This window comes from Cricetulus griseus (genome assembly GCF_003668045.3).
Source record: "Cricetulus griseus strain 17A/GY chromosome 1 unlocalized genomic scaffold, alternate assembly CriGri-PICRH-1.0 chr1_1, whole genome shotgun sequence".
NCBI classification, from domain to species: domain Eukaryota; kingdom Metazoa; phylum Chordata; class Mammalia; order Rodentia; family Cricetidae; genus Cricetulus; species Cricetulus griseus.
Window position 1 is genome coordinate 33611303 of NW_023276807.1, and position 8187 is coordinate 33619489.

The window sequence follows — 8187 nt, forward strand, 5'->3', positions numbered from 1 at the left end:
ACATGCATACACCCATGCACACACACACACACACACACACACACACACACACACACACACACACACACACCTCACACACATCACAGACATACACACACACACATCACACACCTCACACACATCACACACCTCACATACACAAAGAAGCATGAGAGCCTATGGAAGAATTTCCCTTACAATCAAGCATGAGGTAGTCTTGAAAATAGTTATCTAGTTAGCTCATATTTAATTAAATCTAACTTTGGACTTTTCCAAGTGAATTAACATTTTGAACCAAATCGTTGGTGGCAATAGTGAAAATAAGATTGTACTTTTCTTATCAATTCATTGTATTCTATTATTAACTTTTTATTAGGTTATAAATTGTCAAAGGGATACATGGGATTAAATAGTAAAAATTAGTTGTTAAGATAAATCCAGTATATAATATTGAGCCAATTTCCAGAGTCTCTTTATTGTTCATATCATCTGAAGACCTTTCATGTCAAGGTATTGTTCTGACAGTTAATTTATAGCCGGTTAGAATGATTTTTCAGTAGACCTTCCTTTATGGTCTATTTAAGGTCAACTATTTCTAACCCTGATCCCAGCCATATAATCCCTTCATATCAGCACCTAGCTTAGTGCATGAATTACTAGAAACATTGTCCTTAAAGGGCAGGCAAATTTTGGAGTCGCCTGAAATAATAATGACTGGAGAGATAGGTCAGGTGCTAACATATGTGGCTCATAAGCATGAAGACCTGAGTTTGATCAACAGAACCCATATGAAGAAAGCCATTTGAGGGGAACATCCTTGTAATTCCAGTGCTGTGGAGGCTGAAACAGTCAGATCTACAGGGCTCCGTGGCCAGCCAGCTCCATATTTTGCTTGGCAAGTTCCAGACCCGTGAGAGACGTTATCAGATAGATAGATAGATAGATAGATAGATAGATAGATAGATAGATAGATATTTGTAGACAGCATATGAAGTTGCCAAGTGGCTTGTTTGACTTACTGTTGGATGAATATACTTAATCCACACTATACCCACAGAGGCTCACAAAGCTCTACATCTCAGTCACTTTGAGTCCATCAGGGCAGGTATTTCTATAATTAGTAAGTAATGGATAGACATTGTCATTTAACCAGTTGCTGTAAGCTAATCTAAATCAATTGTTGACGATAGAGGAATGGTAGCCAACAAAACATAGTACAAGTGGAAATCAGCAGGGGCTGCAAAGACTTAAAACAACATCACAATAAAAAAGTCTCTGCAGATTCTAACCATTCTCACAAATACATTAAATTTCATCGATCAGAAAGATGAACCAGCTTAGACAATACATTCTGTGGTCTTTGATGAACTGGCACCTCTCAGTCTCTGAGAATTATCTAGTATCATCTTGCACAAAGTATCACCGGACACTAACTATACTATCTTAGAGGCAGGATGCAGTTACTTCTATATTTACTGTTCTCCAGTCCAATGTCTGGATGCCAACATATCTGGCAATCGTGTCTTGCCTTCCCTCTCCCTGGGAACTCAGAAGATTAACTAGAGTCTCATGTTGGGTTATGCAGAGGTGGTAGTGCCTTTAATATTTTATGAAGCTTCTGCATGTTAATGTTGTTTTCAGCAAAAGGAGACTCAGCTATGAAGATGCTGATAAATAAGGTGTCAGTTTCACAAAAAAATTGTTGTGGAAAGTTCATTAACATAATTAGGAAAGGCTTGATGTTAATCAGAGGCACAGATAATGAAAATGTTATGGCTAGGGTATACTATACAATAGCTCTTGAACAATCCTGCATTTTAATAGGGTTTTGACCTACTATTTTCTGAGTGAAGTCACTGGCTGTATGTAGTGTTCACTTAAACATACTCATGAATCCTATACTCCCTAGACAGAAGCATTTTAGAATAAATTACTGCTGTGTCACATGTACTTTCAAGTGGTGTGCAGTTAAATGAGTATATGCTACTTCTAATTCTTCAATGCATTCTAAGTATAGTGCCTAGAGTCCCATTATACAGGGACTGTAACCATGCAATCATTTCCCCATCTGTCATTTTCCATCTGCTATAAAACTATAGGTAAATCCCACTCACCTCAGACCTATTCCTTCCTGTTGGGGAAATGCTGATCTCTTTCTTACATTGCCAGGGCTTCATCTCCATATATACTCCACTTGTCTAGTAGATCTTTTAGAAGACCAGGAAAAACAGTGGCTTCTGAGGCAAAGGAATAAAGGAATCTTAGAAATTTTAATAGATCAGAGGAATAAACAATATCCCACAGAAAACAGCATATCAAATTGTTGTGCCAAAAATAAGTTTATATTGGAGAAGGAATTTGAAGTTGTTTCTTTGATTTTGGCAGCTACCCCTGTGTTGACATGTGACTAGAAACAGAGAGTAACAGTCTGAGATATGATTTGGCTCCTAAGATCCTCCACTGTAACACAGTGGAGCTGGCTCCTGTGCACCTCCAGTGTAATAGTGTAAATGGTTCCTGGGCAACTCCACTACAAAAGAGTGTATGTGGAACACAGGTGAGGACAAAGTGTGGGAAAAAATGAGCATTTTTGAAGCAGAATTTGCACACGCATATGGTATGGTTTACCCATGCGTATTTTTCTGTAAGAAACTCTAGGATAGCTCTCGTTAGAAGGTCCTCATGCTTTCTCTTTATTGTCTTATTAGCACTGTATAAATGGTTGTTTACTCAAACCAAACTAAAATTCTCAGCAGTCTAGCCTGCTGTCTTAGGATTTCTATTGTTGTGAAGAGACACCATGACCACAGCAACTCTTGTAAAGAAAAAGACATTTAATTGGATGGCTTACATTTTCAGAGGGTTTAGTCCATTACCATCCTTGGGGGACATGACAGCAGGAAGGCAGGCACGGTGCTGGAGAAGGAGCTGAGAATGGAAAAGGAGCTACATCTTGATCCTCAGGTAACAGAAAGTGAACTAGACACTGGCCGTGGCTTGTGTATATATATGAAATTTCAGAGCCCACCTCCTCGGTGACACACTTCCTCCAAGAAGGCCATAACTACTCCAACAAACCCACACCCACAACCCCTAATAATGCCACTTCCTATGAGCTTATGAGAGCCAATTACATTCAAAATACCATACCTGCTTTTACCCATCAAACAGGAAACTTCATATTTTCCTTTATGGATTCAACTCAGATACTAACTCCCTCAGAAAACCTTTTCTGACTTGTTAGGAGTTTTTCGTTTTTTCACTAATGAACTTTATAAATATTTCTTAGTATGTAAGTTACCAAATTATCTCATCAGTCAGTATTAGTTTATCTATTGTCTAACTAAATAAGTTACATCATAATTTTATTCATAATTTTAGTTCAAATTCTAGCACACACTATGCAATGGAAATATCTTTTAACTGAAAATTACACATTCAATGTCAAAAGTCTAGAACTCAACTGGAAGAGAGATGTGGGTATAGGCAGATAAACATCTCCTTGGAGTTAGAAAAGGAAGAACATACTTTCTCCTGAAAATGCTACTTAATAACAATGAATGGTGAAATAGATATCATAAGACTGTATGTGTGGACAGAAAGAGAACATTAAAGAATTTAATTGTTCTTGATTTTAAATTGTAAGATAAAAGACAGAGTGGATGGAGAATGTATTTAAAAAGACTAAAATGTTAAAGGTGCATTATAGCTCTAAAATAAATGACACAGCTTTGAAGAAAAATTAATTTCTCAATATCAGGTGGCTGGATATTATTAGTTTTTAAAGAGGTAATGCAACAATGCTCAACCACTTGAAGCATGCATAAGCGTGTTCATCCTTCTGTATAATGAGAAGTGTCTCAAGTATCGAAAATGCCACAATCTGTACACTTAGAAACATTCAACCGATGATATGACCACAAATCCACAATTCATGGACCTTTAGGGAAAGCATGAGAGTGATTCATCCTCATGAGATTTAGCAGCTGGAATTTAGAATCTACCTAGCAGCCATGATTTTATAAGAATAAGGTGAGGCAATGCTCGTAGTGAAACAGGAGATGGTATCTACAGAGGTGAAGAAGGCTGAGCTACAAAAGAGGGGTTCTGCCAAAGAAAATGAGGGATGCTTTTTGTTTGAAAGAGTGATGTAAGTTAAAGTATAAAACCACAAAGCAGGTTTGGATACTTTTAACACTTACCCTTTCAACAGTGGAGAATTTTGTACATGCATACAATTTGTTTTTGATCAAGTCCAACCACCGTTCCTTCTGCTCCAGTTACTCCCTTCTATCCCTTTCTATTTTTCCCTCTTCATTTTTTTCTCTTTCTTTTTTAACTTAGCATTGCCAGCATGTGTAGTGAGGGAAGGAGGGTAGTGTCATTAACTGGTGGATGGGTAGCATTGAAAGGTTGTATCCTTGACGTAAATTGACTCTCCTTTTCTCAGCAGCCATCAGTTACTAATAGCTCCTCAGCTAGGGGTGGTGCTTCATGACCACCATCTCCTTCCATGCTGAGATTTTATCTGGTTTGATCTTGTGCAGGTCTTGCTCATGCTGTCACAAATGATTTGAGTTTATATTAGTATAATCCCTGGTGTGTCCTGAAAAGAACTTATCCACTGTAATTATCTACTTCCTCTGACTCTAACAGTTTTGCCACCTCTTCTGCAACTTGGAGAGAGTGGGTATTGATGAAGGTGTCACATTTAGAGCTGAGGGCTCATTAGTCTCTTACATGTTGACTGATTGTGGGTCTCTGTGTTAACTGCCATGGGCTGCAAGAAGACACTTCTCTGATTAGGGTGGAGAGATGAATTAATCTGGAGGCCGGTGGAACACACAGGATACATGGTCCTCAAGTGGCAGGGTTTGAGGGCAGTGAATGCTTATTTTTTTATGTGTAAAATTGGGTAAGGACTGGATTACTTTGCATAACTTTTGAATTATATTCCACTCTAGAAATTGGAAATTTTTTATCAAGGAATAAATGTTTCCTGTACCTCTTCATGCTTGAAAAATGTGATTGATAAGCATTGCTAAATATTTCTTTTCTCTCTTTTGGGAGAAGTAACCAAGGAGATCCATTTTTAGAATTACAAACAGCTTGATAACCAAGTTGAACACTGAAATTCCGTTGCCTTGTTTGCACATCTCTAGAAGGAAGTCTGAAAATTGTTTATAGTTTCATCACTAGATACTGACAAAATTTGATTAAGTACTACCAGAGATTCAAAGAAACTCTAGAAAGTACCAGTTTAGAAAAAAAAATATTTCTTCACTTTCTATATTCCAGAAATCTTTAGAATATGCTACAATTGGCATGATTCCTGGACTATTCCTAATTTAAAAAAAATACATATGTGTTTAAGTCATTTTCCATGATCTATTCTTTAATTGTCTCATTTATTTTATCCTCAAGTTATCTATTGCTGAGTTGCATTTACACTATATGTTTCAGAGGCTGTTTCTTGCTGACAGATGCATAACATACCTTGGCTTACTGAGGGAGGTATCATGGGAGAGCAAAAGTGCTAAATCTCCTTTATTAGTTATTACTAATGTTTTGCATTCGTGGTGTTTATTAAGGACAAGTAGTGAACAAAAGCTGAGTCTAAACCCATATTTCTATTTAGAACAGAAAATGATATGCTACCCTCATAGTATAACATATCCATATAAAAAGAGAATCTACATTTTATGTTTATAATCAGTGTTGTGACATTGGGACTGTGTACAAAACCCACTGAGAATTTATAATCCATCCATGTAAAATGGAGATAGTAGTAACATGGAAATAGGAAAATCACTTTAAAAGAAGCGTGCTCCTTACTGTAAGGCATTTGAATGTAAGATTAACAGAGGGGCATATTTCCAGTAATAAGCATATCTATTCTTAAACAAATCCTGTCACACACACACAAGGTAGTTTTTCCCAAACATCACATACCTCTCTTCCCCTCCCTTTCTCTCGATCTCCCAATAACTTAAGCAAGGTTACTATTCCAACAATTGACGAAGATGCCTTATCTAGTAAATGACATGAACAATGATATAAACCCAAAGCCCATGAGCTCATCCCACTGACCAGCAGTCTTAATACTCAATACTCAATGAAAAATTTAAAGTCATTGACTATCCCCCAAAGAATTGTAATTTGTATGGGATACATCTACCATATTTACCTTAAGAGTTAAAGCAAGAAAATCTTAACAGGTAAAGTGGAAAACTCTTAAATGTTAAAATGAGGAATTAAAAAATAATTTATATGTCAAATAATTTATGAAAAGAATATTAAATTCATTATATGTTAATATGAGTGAAATGTATTATAGAGAAATTTATCTTTTCAAAGGCAACAAAATATGAGAAGGATTGTTTGACATTGTAATTGTGAAAATGTATGATTTAATTGAGAACATATGTACTGTGAAATGTGCTTCTGTATTTAATCTGTTGCACCGTGTTGTTTTGGTTGAAATGCATATAGAAAATTTGACTTCACATAGATATTCAGTAGGAAATTGAAGGGATGTGTTAGCATTATTTTCAAATAGTTATAAATGTCCTTATATGGCAGTTTTAATAGATTAATCCAACCTGATGTCTCAAATTACATTAATAGAACACCTTGCTGTATCAAAATCCACTTTCATTCATCACTTGATAAATTTTCACCCATAAATTGCATTTAATAACATGTACCAATTATTAGAAAAGTATTTCAGTGAATTATGTAGGTTTTCAAATGCTGACACATTTCTACTAGCCTATTAGATCCTGTGTACCTACTAGAGGTTTTAATCTTGTGGTTACCATGGAGCTTATATAAAACACCTACCATTCTATTCTAAGTTGATTAAAACTTTCATCAGTATGGACTAGAGTTTGTCAAGAGTGGTGCTACTTGACTCTAATCCCAGAACTTGTGAGGTTGAGGAACGAGGACAGTGAGTTCAAGGCTAGACTATGAGGTAGAGTAAGATTTAGGCTATGTGGAGCTGCATGATTAGACTAAAAAAAAAAAAAAAAAAAAAAGAGTGCCAATGTGATCACTCTGTGAGTGCTATCACTTTTTTCCCACCATGATGACCTGCATTCGAACCCTGGAATGCACAGGGTTAAATAATGGAACTGAGTAGGCATACATGTTGTTCTCACAAGTTTTTCTCTGAACTCCCTATGGATGGCATAGCACGTATGTAGGCATACACACACACACACACACACACACACACACACACACACACACACACACACACGGAGTAAGTAATTATAAAAACAAATTCTATACTTTTACTTCTGCCCTTCACATGGTGTGTTGTTAGTGTAATCCTTTAAGTATCCATTTAAAATTATTGTAATGATAGTTAGTTATTTAGGACACACTCCTTTTAATCTTTACAGAATTCTGAATTTGACTCTGTGCTTTTACCAGTACTTTTATGCAAGCATATTTCTTCACAGTGCTACGGAACACCCTTTAAAGGAAGGGACTCCTTTTAGAGTCTCCTATATGGTGGGTTTTCCGGTAATGAACTCATTCTTTTTGTTTGTTTTCTATGTATATTTTTAATCTCTGATTCAGTTTTGAAGGACTTATTTTCTGAGTATAATATTCTGCCTTGGTATTTTGTTATTGTTCTTGCTGCTTCAATATTTTTAATGTATCATTTAATGTTGTGGTGTATTCCTTTACACGGTGTGAGTATATGTTGCTATGATTCGTTTAATAAACAAGCTGATTGGCCAATATATGAACAGAATAATTCTAGGCAGGAGAGACAAACTGAAAATTCTGGGAAGGAGAAGGGTAAAGTTGGGAGTTGCCAGCCAGAGGCAAAGGAAGCAGGACTTGTGCAAAATGAGGTAACAATCCATGACACACATGGCAACAAGTAAAGGAATGGAAACGAGTTAATTTGAAATGTCAGAGTTAGCTAGTAACAAGCACAAGCTGTTGGTCAAGCATGGATAACTCATACTGAGTCTCTATATGGATTATTTGGGAACTGGCAGATGGGAAAGAAAAATCCGCCTACATAACACTTTCCCAACTTAGTTATCATTTCACTGTGAAGTCTGTTCCTCACCTAGTAGAGGTCCCCATCTATATGAACATTAGTCATTGTCCCACTGTTTCGAGATGCTTTCTTTCAACTTTTGGCAATTGTGTTATGTTGTGTCTGGATATTTTTTTTGAGTT